General features: G+C 48.7%; 1 protein-coding gene across 21 annotated transcripts in view; it reads left to right on the forward strand.

Moving 5' to 3' along the window:
* Window positions 1–1,752: 1,752 nt before the first annotated feature.
* Window positions 1,753–15,151, forward strand: part of EP400 (E1A binding protein p400) — a 126,298-nt gene continuing 112,899 nt past the window's right edge. For 17 of the 21 annotated variants that reach the window (XM_087423501.1, XM_087423508.1, XM_087423504.1 and 14 more), the window contains exon 1: window positions 1,754–1,901. The gene's annotated coding sequence lies outside the window, so the exon portion shown is untranslated. Of the gene's footprint in view, window positions 1,902–13,370; window positions 13,542–15,151 lie in introns of all 21 variants that reach the window. The other 4 variants (XR_015549835.1, XR_015549834.1, XM_087423518.1 and 1 more) reach the window with 2 other exon arrangements.

Genomic DNA, 15,151 nt, shown 5'->3' on the forward strand with positions numbered 1-15,151 from the left:
CCTCACCAACACTTGTTATTATCTGACTTTTTGATTCTAGCCATCCCAACAGATGAAGTGGTATCTCATTGTAGTTGTAGCTTGTGTTTCATTGATCCCTAATGACGCTGAACATCTTAGATGCTTATTTGTACATCTTCTTTGGTTGCATGTCTGGTCAAGTCCTTTGTCCATTTAAAAATTATTTCTTGGGCCGGCACCGTGGCTTAGCGGTTAAGTGCGCGCGCTCTGCTACTGGCGGCCCGGGTTCGGATCCCAGGCGCGACCGACGCACCGCTCCTCTGGCCATGCTGAGGCCGCGTCCCACGTACAGCAACTAGAAGGATGTGCAACTATGACATACAACTATCTACTGGGGCTTTGGGGAAAAAAAAAATGAGGAGGATTGGCAATAGATATTAGCCCAGGGCCAGTCTTCCTCATGCTGGCCCTGGGCTAACATCCGTGCCCATCTTCCTCCACTTTATATGGGATGTGGCCACAGCATGGCCTGACAAGCGGTGCATCGGTGCACGCCCGGGATCTGAACCCTGGGCTGCCAGCATCGGAGTTGTGCGCACTTAATCACTATGCCATGGGCCGGCCCCTAAAATTATTTCTTTTAATTGTTGAGTTGTAAGTCCTTTATTCTGGATACAAGTCCCTTATAAGGTATATGATTGGCAAATATTTTCTCCATTCTGTGGGATGTCTTCTCTCTTTTTTTTTTGTGAGGAAGATCAGCCCTGAGCTAACATCCATGCCAATCCTCCTCTTTTTGCTCAGGAAGACTGGCCCTAAGCTAACATCTATTGCCAATTCTCCTCCCTTTTTCCCCCTTTGTCTCCCCAAAGCCCCAGTAGATAGTTGTATGTCATAGCTGCACATCCTTCTAGTTGCTGTATGTGGGATACGGCCTCAGCATGGCTGGACAAGCAGTGCGCTGGTGTGCTCCCCAGATCCCAACCCGGGCGCCAGTAGTCCAGCGCGCGCACTTAACCGCTAAGCCATGGGGCCAGCACCTGGGCTGTCTTCTCTTAATAGTGTCATTTGAAGCACAAACGCTTTTAATTCTGATGCTGTCCAGTGTATCTATTTTTTCTTTTGTTACTTGTGCTTTTGGTGTCATATCTAAGAAACCACCGCCTAATCCAGATTTACATGCATATTTTACTCTTAGAATTCTGTAATTCTAGCATTTACACGTAGGTCTTTGATCCAGTTTGAGTTCACTTTTGCATATGATGAGAGGCGGGGTCCAACGTCAGTTTTCCAGGCGGACCCTCAGGTTCCCAGGCCCCATTTGTTGAAAAGCCAAGTAATTTCTGAGCGAGCTGGCCTCCTTTGCTCCACCCCGCTTTTTGCTCACTTCCCAACCCGCAGCAGGGGGCCTCACCCCGGTTCCCGACCGCGGACCCCGCTCACAGCCCCGCCTCCCTCCTTCCCGGACCCTCCCGGCCGGGCGCCCGCGATCGCCGCGCCGGCCGCTTCCCAGCCCGGCGGGCAGTCGACCCCGCCTTCCGCTGGTGGCCGCTCGCGGTCTCCTCCCCGGCATACAGCCGGCGCCCACCGGGCGCTCCCACCGGAGGAGCGAGTGCACGGCCGCGCCCCGCCCCCGCAGCACCCTCGCGCACGGCGCCGGTTCGCCGTCGGCCCATCGCGCCCTCGCCTGGCCTCTCTAGCCCTCCCGGCCGTCTCGACGCCTCCCGCCCCGCCGACGTCACGCCGATGTCACGCCAGCCGCCGACGCGCAGCTGCGGGCGCGGGCGCGGGCGCGTCCCTTCCGGCGCGCCGTAGCGGGCTCGCCGCCGCTTCCTCCCCCCCGCGGCCCCGGATGCGCCGAGAGGAGCGGCGCCGTCTCGCCCCGGACGCCAGTCCCCGGTCCCCAGCCCGACGCGGCCGGAGCGCTGGCCAGGCCCCGGGTAGGTGGGGGCGCGGGCGCCCCCGGGGGGCCGCACTGAGGGGCCCGCCGCCCCCCGCCGGCCCCGGGCGTCGCGCGAGCGCAGGCCGCGGCCGCCGTGTGCGCTGTGGGGCGGCGGGGAGGCGGGCTCTGTGGCGGGGCGGGGGCGGGGCGGGGGCGTGCGGCCGGCTCCCCGGCCCTCCCTGGAGCGCCCGGGTGCGTGGACGGGGTGGGGGGCGCCGCGCGAAGCCTGGTGTGAGGACGGGGACACCGCTCGCCGCCGGGGCTCTGCAGACCCCAGTCGGCCGGCCCGCGGGGCGCCGCGCGGCTGAGGTCGGCGGGGGCCCGGCGCCGTGTTTTGGTTTGGTTCTCGGGTTTTGGTGCCCGACCCTTTGGACAGGGTGGGCCTCCCCCTGCATTGGCTGTGCGCGCGAGGCCCTCCCGCCCTCGCAGGGGGAGCGGGTGCCGAGGGACCGCGAGTTGTCAAACCAGTCCGCAAGGGACACCGGGGCGAATCCAGACCCGGCTCTGGGCCACAGCCCTGCGGGGCGCTCGGAATGTTCATCCATCGCTCCCGGGCCCGCTGGTCCTCCTCCGAAGGCCTCCGGGCCTTTGCACTGGCTGTTCCCTCCGCCCCCTCGGCCGAGAACACTTTTCCCAGGGATCTGCAGCCCTCAGGTCTCTGCTCCGATGTCACCTTGTCTGTCAGAGAAAAAGAGCATAGCGCAGTGCCAGTAGTGCTTATCCCTGCGTTAGAGCTGAGTTTCATTCTCTGATGAATTTTTTACATGCTATGTGCAGTACAATGGTATTCTAACTTTTTAGTGGAACCAGTAAGACAGATATGCTTTCTGAATGCTTGGGAAAAACGTAAAAGTGTTTTAAAATTTTAAATCATTCTACCACCCAAAGATAAGCACAGTTAACATTTTCTTTATGGCCCTTTGTCCTATTTATGTAATTTGTGTGTGTGTGTGAGGAAGAGCACCCCTGAGCTAACATCAGATGACAATCCTCCTCTTTTTTGCTGAGAAAGATTGCTTCTGGGCTAACATCTCTGCCCATCTTCCTCCACTTTATATGGGACACCGCCACAGCATGGCCTGACAAGCGGTGTGTCGGTGGGTGCCGGGACCAGAACCTGCGAACCCCGGGCCACCGAAGAGGAGCGTGCACTTAACCGCTGCGCCACTGGGCTGGCCCCTGTTTTGTTTTTTTTTTATAGTTGAGATTGTATAATGTAATTTTATGTGCTTTTATTTATTTATTTATTTTTTTTAAATCTCTTTTTTTTATAATTTTATTTATTTATTTATTTACTTTTCTCCCAAAGCCCCAGTAGATAGCCATGTGTCATAGCTGCACATTCCTCTAGTTGGTGTATGTGGGTCATGGCCTCAGCATGGCCAGAAAAGCGGTGCGTCGGTGCGCGCCCGGGATCCGAACCCCGGCTGCCAGCAGCGGAGCGCGCGCGCTTAACCACCAAGCCACCGGGCCGGCCCTATGTGCTTTTAAAAACGTAGTTAGCATGATCATGTGCCATTGAACCTGTACAGTAATTGCTGTTAGTGCTGTAGTATCTGTGGATCATTAATTTATTTAATCTCTTTATTGGATCCACCCTTTCTTGCTTACTCAAGGCCGTTTAATATTCTTTTTTTTTTTTGTGAGGACGATCAGCCCTGAGCTAACGTCTATGCTAATCCTCCTCTTTTTTTTTTTTTTTTTTTTGCTGAGGAAGACCGGCTCTGAGCTAACATCTATTGCAAATCCTCCTCCTTTTTTCCCCCAAAGCCCCAGTAGATAGTTGTGTGTCATAGTTGCACATCCTTCTAGTTGCTGTATGTGGAACGCGGCCTCAGCATGGCCGGAGAAGCGGTGCGTCGGTGCATACCCGGGATCCGAATGTGGGCCGCCAGTAGCGGAGCGCGCGCACTTAACTGCTAAGCCATGGGGCCGGCCCCTTAATATTCTTTTCTTGCCTTAAGTTTATCTTCTCTCCAAAGTATCCTCATCAACATACAAACCTTCTAGCTGTCGTTTCTAGGTCTCAGCTTCCTTTTATACCAGAATTGCAAAGAATCGTGTACTCCCTGTCACCATTTCCCTCCCTTCCCATTTCTGTTGAAACAACCTCAGTTAGGTTTTTGGTCCCACCTCTCCTCTGAAACAGCTCTTCTTGGGGTACTGGTGGAGCCACATTGCCAAGGCCCCCTCTGGGCAGCCTTTGACCGGAGTGCCCATGGCTTCCTTCAAATACTGTCTCACTATGCCACTGAGACGCCACTCTGTTCTCCTTTTACCTTGCTGGCTGCTACCCCTAGTCTCCCTGCTGGTTCCTTCTCATCTCCTTTACCTCTAAATGTAATACTTCAGGCCAGTCCTCAGACCTCGTCTCTGGTCTGTACACCCAGGTGATCTCATCCTGTGTCATGACTGTCAGTCACATGTCAGCATGTCCTGAATGCGTGTGTCCTGGCTGGATCTTCCCACTCCAAACCACCACTTTTACTTGTGTGAAACCTGCTTCGTACTGTTGCATCTCAGTCGGAGGCAGCTCCATTCTTCTGGTTGCTCAGATCAGAATCCTTGTGTGATCTCTGCATTTCTTCCACATTCTAAATCTGATCTGTCACCACTTTCAAAATTCATCTCAGACCCCACTGCTCCTCACTGCCTCCTGGGCTACAGCTGTCGTTCAAGCCCCCCATGTTGTCTCTCATCTGGGTTATTCCAACGACCTCCTGCCTGCTCTCCCTGCTCGCTCGAGCTGCTCTGCGGTTGACTCTCAACACAGCAGCTGGGTGATGTTTTTAAAACAGAAATCAGGTCGTGCACTTCTTTACTCAAAGCCCTCCATGGTTTCTCATCTCCCTCAGGAAAAAAGCCTGAGTGCTTAAAGGCAGTTTATGAAGCTCCTTGTGACCAGGTCCCTGCTGACCCTGTGACCTTCTGTCCCTGCACCCCACTCCTTGTCCCCTGGCTCCAGCCACATGCTCAAGGCCTGGGCATGTGTTGGCTCCGCCTGGAACATCAGGTCCCTAGGTACTCAGGGGTCTGACTCTCACTCAGTGAGCTCTCTCGTCAGAAGTCCCCCTTCGGAGAGGCTCCTGCATAATGGGCACCTTGCCCACCTTGCTCACCAGCTGCATCCCTTACCCCGCCAGAGCTTTACCCTTGAACTTATGGTCTGGCCCTCACTGCTTTGTTATTGCCTGTTATTGCAACTATGCTTTGTTCACTCTTGCACCCCCAGTGCTTCAAATAGCGTCTAATGGAGGGCCGGCCCCGTGGCTTAGCAGTTAAGTGTGTGCACTCCGCCACTGGCGGCCCGGGTTCGGATCCCGGGTGTGCACTGACGCACCGCTTCTCGGGCCATGCTGAGGCCGTGTCCCACATTCAGCAACTAGAAGGATGTGCAACTATGACATACAACTATCCACTGGGACTTTGGGGAAAAAAAAGGAGGAGGATTGGCAATAGGTGTTAGCTCATAGCTGCTCTTCCTCAGCAAAAAAAAAAAAAAGAGGAGGATTAGCATGGATGTTAGCTCAAGGCTGATCTTCCTTCCTCACAAAAAAAAAGCGTCTAATGGAGTAAGCACTTGATAAATATTTGTTGAGTGAATAAATTAACACAGTGATTCTTTTGTAAAGCAGGTGGATTTGGTAGGGATCTGGGCATACAATCATAGTGGATGCTGAGGGTGGACTTCACATGCTGTGAGTTAGAGGGGGGATAGACTCATGCAGGAGGTGAGGTTTTTTTGTTTTTTTCCTAAGGAAAATTGGCCCTGTGCTAACATCTGTTGCCAATTTTCCTCTCTCTCTTTTTTTTTCCTCCCCAAAGCCCCAGTACGTAGTTGTGTATCATACTTGTAGAGTTGTAGCTCTTCTTTGTGGGATACCACCTCAGCATGCCTTGATGAGCGGTGAGTAGGTCCGTGCCCAGGATCGGAACTGGAGAATCCTGGGCTGCCTAGGGATGCCTAAGCCGAATGTGCGAACTTAAGTGCTACGCCACCGGGCCTGCCCCCTGGGGGTGAGGTTTGATGTAGGCTTCGGTTTGGTAGGTAGAGATGAAAGGGAGGGAGTCAAGCTGGAGGTGGGAACGCTTGAGGCCATTCAAGGAAGGATTCATCCACTGGACCTTGCATCCTCTTTGTGCCAAGTGGCCCTATGGGATGTCCCACATTGGCAGCGTGATGTCTTATAATGGACCATCTGCAGGGTCTATCTGTTTTCTGTTTCCTGGCAGTGAATTCTGTTGGTGCTCTCTCTCTGTCCCCTCCTCGCTCAGCTTTCTTTGTCTCAGTGCTTATCTTGCATGGGAATTAACCTTTTCTTCTGTCAGAGAGTTTGTGGTTGCCCAGCTCGGCCTCCAGGGTCTGTGAATGGAACCGGGTCTTTGTGTTCCCTGAGGTCCCAGAGTCCTAGTGTGTGCTTAGAGAGCAGGAGCATTCTCTTCAGGGGAAAGTTCTGGAGGATGGTAGTGCTTTTTTGGGAAAAGAGAGAGGTTTCCTGTGGCTAGACATGGAGTGTTTGGAGTGAAGGTCCTTGTGGTGTAGCTGCCACCGCCGTGCTGGTGGGGTTCACTCTCCGTCCCAGCCCTGGCTCTCCTTGAGCTGCTTTCTTACAAAACCACAACATGGTGGTGGCCTGGATCTCGTGGGCCTCGGACTCCATCTGCCAACACTGAGCACATTTCAGCCGCGCACAGGCCTGTTCTGTGTGGACTGCAGGAGACACAGCTCACTGGGTGCCCTGAGCATCGCTCTTCATCCTAGTCTATCTTAACCCCGCCCTGGCTGTTTCCCAGGTCTGCCCATCTCACCTTTCACTGGTTTTCACGAGTGTGAGTGAATGTGTATCAGCATCTCTGTTTGTATAGAGTCCAGGTGGAAAGGAGTAGCTTCACTTAATCTTACTCTCTTGATTTGTTTTTAGTCCTATCATTAACTTTAGTTTGAAATTCAAATAATGCTAAACGAGGGCATGGTTTTATTTGTTCAAAGATGGAGAAAGTTAAAATGGTGGAGAATGCTGTCTTAAATGTTTCTTACCCTTCTTTTCTGTGTCTTCCATCACTGCCTGGGGCCAGGCGGTCTGTGTTGCTGCTTGTTCTGTGGAGCTTCCTGCTTGTCATCTTGCCTTAGCCTCGCTGCCCCTAGGTTTCCTTGGTTCTCCTAGGATGTTGTTGCTTTTAGGCCATTTCACTAGGCAGAATTAGGAGGTGTGTTTTAAGGGAAAAAATCCTGCGTTGGTACTCCCATTTCTTTTTTTTTTGTTTGTTTGTTTTTGTTTTTTTTTTAAAGATTTTATTTATTTACTTTTTCCCCCAAAGCCCCAGTAGATAGTCGTATGTCATAGCTGCACATCCTTCTAGTTGCTGTATGTGGGACTCAGCCTCAGGATGGACGGAGAAGTGGTGCCTCGGTGCGCGCCCGGGATCCGAACCCGGGCCGCCAGCATCGGAGCGCGCGCACTTAACCAGCAAGCCACGGGGCCGGCCATATACTCCCATTTCTTATCTAGCACCACAGGGTTGTTCGGTGAACCCTTCCTTCCCTGTTCCATTGGGGACCGTGCTGTCCTTACCAGAGTTAGATTCATTTGTTTCTATTTGTATTCAGTTTTAGGGAGTTCTTCATCCTGTTGATTTAATTTTGTTTTTTGAATATGTAACACTTGAACATGATTCCAGAAGTCAAGATGACAGGAGGTGGTTACTCAGAAGTATCATTTTCTTCTCTGCCCTGCCACTCTATTCACACCATTCCCTGTACGTCACCAGCCTCGTTCATGTCCGGCTTATTCTTCCTGACTTCCTTTTTTGCAAAAGTAAGCAGATATTTGCGGAGTGTCATTGCTTCTAAACTCTTTTAGTGGACATAATTTTATTTATTTATTTTCCCCCAAAGCCCCAGTAGATAGTTGTATGTCATAGCTGCACGTCCTTCTAGTTGCTGTATATGGGACACGGCCTCAGCATGGCCGGAGAAGCAGTGAGTCGGTACGCGCCCAGGATCCGAACCCGGGCCGCCAGCAGCGGAGCGTGTGCACTTAACCGCTACGCCATGGGGCTGGCCCCTGAAGTGCACTCTTAACAGTGACGTGGATGTGGAGAAACACTTCTCTACTGTCACAGCCGTGCTCCCTGGGTGCTCCCTGGGTGCTGAATAGCACCTGGCCCTTGGCTTTGGCGGGGGCACCATGGTAGTAGTGAACTGGGTGCCTTGGAGCCTCTGCTCAGCTCCAGCTGGCTGTTGCCTGGTGGGATGTGGCCCAGTGGCCCAAGTGGCTGGTACTTGCATTTTCTAATGAATGAAGCTGACAACTTGAGATTTTGTGTGAAATCTCATGATTTAAAAATATTGACTGTAATAAATCCAGACAGCAGACCACATTGTACAGGATTGAACAAATAGTCTTTGGTCTGGATTTATCCCGGGCACCCACGATCGCCAGCCTCTCCCTTCAGGGTGATGCAAGAACTCTCCAGTGGAGTGTAATTGGCCCCCTGAGCCCTGGCTCTCTCTGTTTCTTCAGTCTTGGTCTCTAGCACGCTGATACTCTAGTAATTTACTCCTCCTCTGCTTTTCTCCCACTCACTTGTTTACTCACCCAGGTACCTACTGAGTATCTCTGAAGTGCCAGGCTCTGTTCTAGTTGCTGGTAGTTCATCTGTGAGCACAGTCTGATGGTGCTCCCTTACACTACACGCAGCTGTGGTTGGCCAGAGATGTGTCTTCTAATGTGTACATACAGAGACACATAGAAATACATATACCCCTATATACATGTAATCATATTGAATTTTTAAAAACGTTCCAATACACACGTTCAGCTTTACTCAAGATATATAATTTCAGTACGTACAGATTTCCCCATTCTTTTTTAGTGGCTCCCTCTTAGGGGTGGCTATACCAGATTTTGTCAAAATCCTCTGTAGGTGGGCATTTACATTGTTGATAATTTTTGATATTATAAATAATATTATAAGGGACATCCTTGGACAGTTGTGCACTTTTGTGAATGATCCCTAGAAGTAGAGTTCCTTGATCAATACACATTAAAATTGTGATGCGTGATGCCAGATCATCCTTCAGAGCAATAGCTGGCTCTCTTTACCTCATGTGTAAATAGGGTTCCTCCTCCCCAGAAGCCTTACTGGGCCTGAACAGATCAGTCTTTTTGATCTTTGCTGACTGCCAAACAACAAACAGTTGTCTTACTTTATTTCGTATTTCTTTATCAACAGGGTTGAGCATTTTTGGTGTTATCATCATTTGTATTTCTTGCAGAATTGCTGTTAATATCCTCTTTTCTTCTTGGGTTGTTTGGATCTTTTTGATTTGTGAGACTTCTTGATATATTAGGGATGAGTAACCTTTTGTCTGTTATGCTTCAAAAATTCTTATCAGCCTCTTTGACTTTTTTATTGTAATGTGTTTTTTAGTAACATCTGTCAATTATTATTATTTTTTAAATAAATATTGTTTCTAGGTTTCATGTCATGTTTAGGAAACTCTTCTCCACCCCAAGATGATAAAGATATTCTCATGTTTTAAAATCTTTTTATGGTTTGATCCCCCTCAACCCTGGAGTAATTTTTGTGGGGGTGGGCAGCACTTGGGGTGGATCTTTTACTTTACTAAATGAATTGATTTAAGCAAGTTTGGATTTTAATTCTCTGGAATCACAGAAAGCTATTAGGAATTTAGTAATGCTTTAAAATGACATTTATTTATTTTTTATTCATGTTTTAATAGTTTATAACACTGTGAAATTTTTGGTTGTACATTTTTGTTTGTCCATCACCATATACATGTCTCGCTTCACCCCTTGTGCCCACCCCCTACCCCATTGCCCCTGGTAACCACAATACAGTTTTCTCTGTCCATGTGTTGGTTTATATTGCACATATGAGTGAGATCATGTGGTGTTTGTCTTTCTCTTTCTGGCTTATTTCACTTAACATAATACCCTCCAGGTCCATCCATGTTGTTGCAAATGGGACGATTTTGTCTTTTTTTATGGCTGAGTAGTATTCCATTGTATATATATACCACATCTTCTTGATCCAATCATCAGTCGAGGGTCACTTGGGTTGCTTCCACTTCTCAGCTATAGTGAATAATGCTGCAATGAACATAGGGGTGCATAAGCCTCTTTGGATTGTTGATTTCAGGTTCGTTGGATAGATTCCCAGTAGTGGGATAGCTGGATCATAGGGTATTTCTATTTTTAATTTTTTGAGGAATCTCCATACCGTTTTGCATAGAGGCTGCACCAGTTTGCATTCCCACCAGCTGTGTATGAGGGTTCCTGTTTCTCCACATCCTCTCCAACATTTTTTTTTTTTTAATTCTCACCAAGTCTCTCTCTCTCTCTTTTTTTTTTTTTTTGGTGAGGAAGATCAGCCCTGAGCTAACATCCATGCTAATCCTCCTCTTTTTGCTGAGGAAGACCAGCTCTGAGCTAACATCTATTGCCAATCCTCCTCCTTTTTTTTCCCCAAAGCCCCAGTAGATAGTTGTATGTCATAGTTGCACATGCTTCTAGTTGCTGTATGTGGGACGCAGCCTCAGCATGGCCGGAGAAGCGGTGCGTCGGTGCGCGCCTGGGATCCGAACCCAGGCCGCCAGTATCGGAGTGCGCTTACTTAACCGCTAAGCCACGGGGCCGGCCCTCCAACATTTGTTGTTTTCTGTCTTGGTGATTATAGCCATTCTCACGGGTGTGAGGTGATATCTTAGTGTGGTTTTGATTTGCATTTCCCTGTTGATTAATGATGTTGATCATCTTTTCATGTGCCTATTGGCCATCTGTACATCTTCTTTGGAGAAGTGTCTGTTCATTTCCTCTGCCCCTTTTTTTTTTTTTTTTAAAGATTTTATTTATTCATTTTTTTCCCCCCAAAGCCCCAGCAGACAGTTGTATGTCATAGGTTCACATCCTTCTAGTTGCTGTACGTGGGACTCGGCCTCGCGTTGGACGGAGAAGTGGTGCCTTGGGGCGCGCCCGGGATCCGAACCCGGGCCGCCAGCATCAGAGCGCGCGCACTTAACCGCTAAGCCACGGAGCCGGCCCACCTCTGCCCCTTTTTTGACTGGGTTGTTTGTTTTTTTGTCATTCAGTTGTGTGAGTTCTTTATATATTATGGAGATTAATCCCTTGTAAAATGACTTTTTATTTTTAAAATTTCCGTAGCAGTCAGAAACTCTTTAATACAGGAGTCTGTCTATGGGAGGCATTGTTCTCTTGGGTGCAGATCTTGGTGAGGCACAGATTTGTGGACCCCACAGAACCCTGTAAGGCTCTCTGGGTGAACAACTGCTGGAGGTGGCAGAGAGGCAAGGACAGATATGGAAGCAGGGGTCTTCTTTCTTAAGGACGAGAACTGCCCAGGTTTGTGGGATGGGCCAGAGTAGAGGGTTGGCGTCTCTTCTGGCTATGATATCTTGTTTTCTTACATCTGTGCTGGATCAGCCACGATAAACCCGATTCTCGCAGTTAACAGGTACACCCCAGGTGCCAGTGGCATCCAACAAGAGGACATAGTGCATGCCACATGCTCCCTGCAGTTAACTTGCTCTGTTGTGCTCCTCTCCGTGCTTCCATATACTGCCAAGGTGCGAAAGAGTCAGTGTTGCAAACAGCATGGCCTCGTCATTGCCAGAGCAAGTCATGTGAGCACACCAAGCCAGGGCAGAGAAGTGCCCACCTGTGTTGTGACTGGGAGGAGAATCAGGAGTGTTTGGTGAACAACACCAATGACTGAGACACATGCCAATTAAGGATAAATTTGGAAAGCATAGAAAGGTAGCAGGAAAAAACCAAAGTGTACACTGTCACATATTCAGTATTAACATTTTGTTGCATAGATGTATCAAAGTATATTGATCTTTATTGTTAGACTTGCCACCTTTTTGCTATAAATAATATTTCAGTGGACATCCTTGTATATCGGGACACAGCTCTGATTTTGTTCTTAGGTCGATCTAGAAGTTGGATTACTGGGTCAGACGATGTGAGTGTGCTGTAAGACTCCTCATACCTACTGCCAAGTTGCTTTCTGGAATTCCCACATGAAAATATTCCCAGACACTACTTGTAGCTCTCCATCTGCCCTCCACACCCATCATGATCTGTCTGTTCCTTTTGCCCTGAGTTTGTGCTTGCTATGTCCCATCTCCTCTTCCCTTCCCCTTCACCTTGCTCTCAGTCCAGCCTGGGAGCTATTTATGTAGCAGAACTACCCAAAGCCGGGGAGACTGGCCAGAGGGCTGGTTCTGTTTGGGGAAATGTGGAGGCAGAGAGGGAGATGGGTTTGCCAGGCGGGCAAAGCTCATGACTTGAGCTCTCTACTTGCTGAAGGGGAAGAAAAGGATTCCCAATCCGTAGCTGCCTGGACTCTGGGCAGGGAGGGCAGGGCAGCGGCAGCAGCTCCAGGCCCAGTGGGTGGGCTGAGAGTAGGGGCTGTGAGTACCCAGTCTCCTGAACCTCTACGCCTCACTCTCTCAGATTCTGACCTGGGGACCCCTGCCCTACACTGAGAATAGGGCCCAGATAGGTATTTCTTAGAGTGGCGTTTTCCCGGCATCCAGATGTGCCTCTTTATGATGTCAGCATCACCCTGGGAGAGCAGTAGCAGGCACAGACACTGAGCCTGTGGTTGGCACCATCCCTGCCACTGGCACTGGCGAGCATGGCACCTGGTGATCTTCTCCTTGCCAGGCTGCATCAGTGCTGTAATCCAGCGCCACTGACCTCAGCCTCCTCCTGAGCAGCGTGCTCCTCGAAGTGTGAGCTTCACGGGTTTGCTCCAGCTTTTTCTGATGGACATTAAAATTAGAAACATAGTGGTTAAGGGCCGGCCCCGTGGCTTAGCGGTTAAGTGCGCGCGCTCCGCTGCTGGCGGCCCGGGTTCGGATCCCGGGCGCGCACCGACGCACTGCTTCTCTGGCCATGCTGAGGCTGCGTCCCACGTACAGCAACTAGAAGGATGTGCAACTATGACATACAACTATCTACTGGGGCTTTGGGGGAAAATAAATAAATAAAATTATTTAAAAAAAAAAGAAGAAACATAGTGGTTAAAAGTAAAAAAAGTTGTTTTGCCGTTGGTGGTAGCTTTGCTCTCCATCGGATACCTGTCCCACATTTTTGGGGAACGCTGCTTTAATAAGCAGTTTTTTTACATTATAATTGATTGAGTTTGCTTCTCTAACTTAACTCTTAGCTCACTGAAGTCAGGAACCACATTTTAAAAAAGTTGAGGTGTAATTTACACGTAGCAAAGTTCACACTTTAGTGTACAGTTCAGTGAATTTGGACGAACACACTCAGTCTTGTAACCATCATCACAACTCAAATATAGAAGTGTTTCCACTCCCCTGGATTCAGTTCTGCCTCTCGAGTCAGCTCCTCCCACCTTCAGCCTGTCAGGTTCTGTTTAATCTCTGTCCCTGTGGTTTGACCTGTTCCAGAATGTCATGTCATGTCAGTGACCCACAGTACGTGCCCCTTGAGTCTGGCTCTGCTCTTTGGCATCTTGCAACTCATCCTGGTGTGGGGGTGTCAGGAGCACAGTCCTTCTGTTGCTGAGGCGGCTCCATTGTGTGGCTGTTCCAGCTGTTTTATTCCTTCGCCAGGTAAAGGTCAGTATTCATATTTCCGTATGTTTCAGTGGATAGTTTTTTAATTTGTATTTTTAACAGAGTAGTGGTTATACTGTACCATATTCTGCTTTTTTCACTTAATATATCTGGAAGTTTTTCCATTTTTATCACATAGTCTCCATCTAGAACTGGGACATCGGGTATTTCTGGTTACACTTCTTTTTACCTTTACTGTCTTCTGCAATGAGTATTTTTAATGCACAATTTTTAAAAGAATAGGTAGTGAATTTCCTTAAGAGAGGTTCCAGAGGTGGGATTACTAGGTCAAAGGTAATGAGGGCAGCTGGGTCCCTTCTGGTGTGTCGCCCACCCTGTTAGGGACGTTCTGGGCTCTGAACCCTTCGAGATGGCTGCTCCGTCTCCTGTCTGCTCCCACACCCCTTAGCAGGGGCGGCAGGGCACCAGTGTGTCATTTAGAGCCTTGGCCGAGTGGATCTGGAAGTTATTCCAGTCTGTTGCTTTTATTAGTAGTGAGGTTGGACGTTTTCCTCTAAGCTGCTTCTGTAGATGTTTTTCTTCTTTTGTGAACTGTCTCTTCTTGTCCTTAATTCATTTTTCTATTGGGATTTCAGTGTTTTATTAATTTATAGGAGTGCTTTTTCTTTTTGGTGAGGAAGACTGGCCCTGAGCTAACATCTGTGCCAGTTTTTCTCTATTTTGTATGTGGGATGCCACCACAGCATGGCTTGATGAACGGTGTGTAGGTCTGCACCCAGGATCCGAACCTGTGAACCTAAGGCCACCAAAGCGGAGCATGCAAACTTAACCACTTTGCCACCGGGCCAGCCCCTGTAGGAGTGCTTTTTATGGTACTGGTCAGAGCCATTTGTTGTAATTACTTCAGATTTTCTTCCCAAGAAATGTGGTTTTTGATTTTGATAATTTACTTTGGAGTTTTATTTATTTATTTATTTATTTATTTATTTATTTATTTATTTATTTAATTTTTTTGTGAGGAAGATCAGCCTTGAGCTAACATCCATGCTAATCCTCCTCTTTTTGCTGAGGAAGACCGGCTCTGAGCTAACATCTATTGCCAGTCCTCCTCCTTTTTCTCCCCAAAGCCCCAGTAAATAGTTGTATGTCATAGTTGCACATCCTGCTAGTTGCTGTATATGGGACGCGGCCTCAGCAATGGCCAGAGAAGCGCACCCGGGATCCGAACCTGGGCCGCCAGTAGCGGAGCGCGCACACTTAACCTCTAAGCCACGGGACTGGCCCTCTTTGGAGTTTTAAACATTTTTAAATTGCATGTCTTTAAATCCATCTGTCTTTTCAGATGCAGCTTTACTGTTTTTATGTTTAGGAAATTGAATTTCCTTCAGAGCTTTAGTAAGTGTTCACTTCTGTATTCTTTAAGTTTTTCTGTTTTGATTTTTTTACATTTAGTATTAAACTTGGAATGTTAGCTTATAAAAGTGTTTCGTTTATTTTGGTGAATGATTTGTGGTTAGAATTTAGATAGAATTTTCTCAATGTGTCCATCAGTTGTTGTAACATTTTTTTGTTCTGTAATTTTTATTTAATAAAAGTGTCATTTCTATTTTATTTTATTATTATTATTTTTTTGGTGAGGAAGATTGGCTCTG

The sequence above is a fragment of the Ceratotherium simum genome, chromosome 35 (assembly GCF_057802395.1).
Source record: "Ceratotherium simum simum isolate JZ-2026a chromosome 35, ASM5780239v1, whole genome shotgun sequence".
NCBI classification, from domain to species: Eukaryota; Metazoa; Chordata; class Mammalia; order Perissodactyla; family Rhinocerotidae; genus Ceratotherium; species Ceratotherium simum.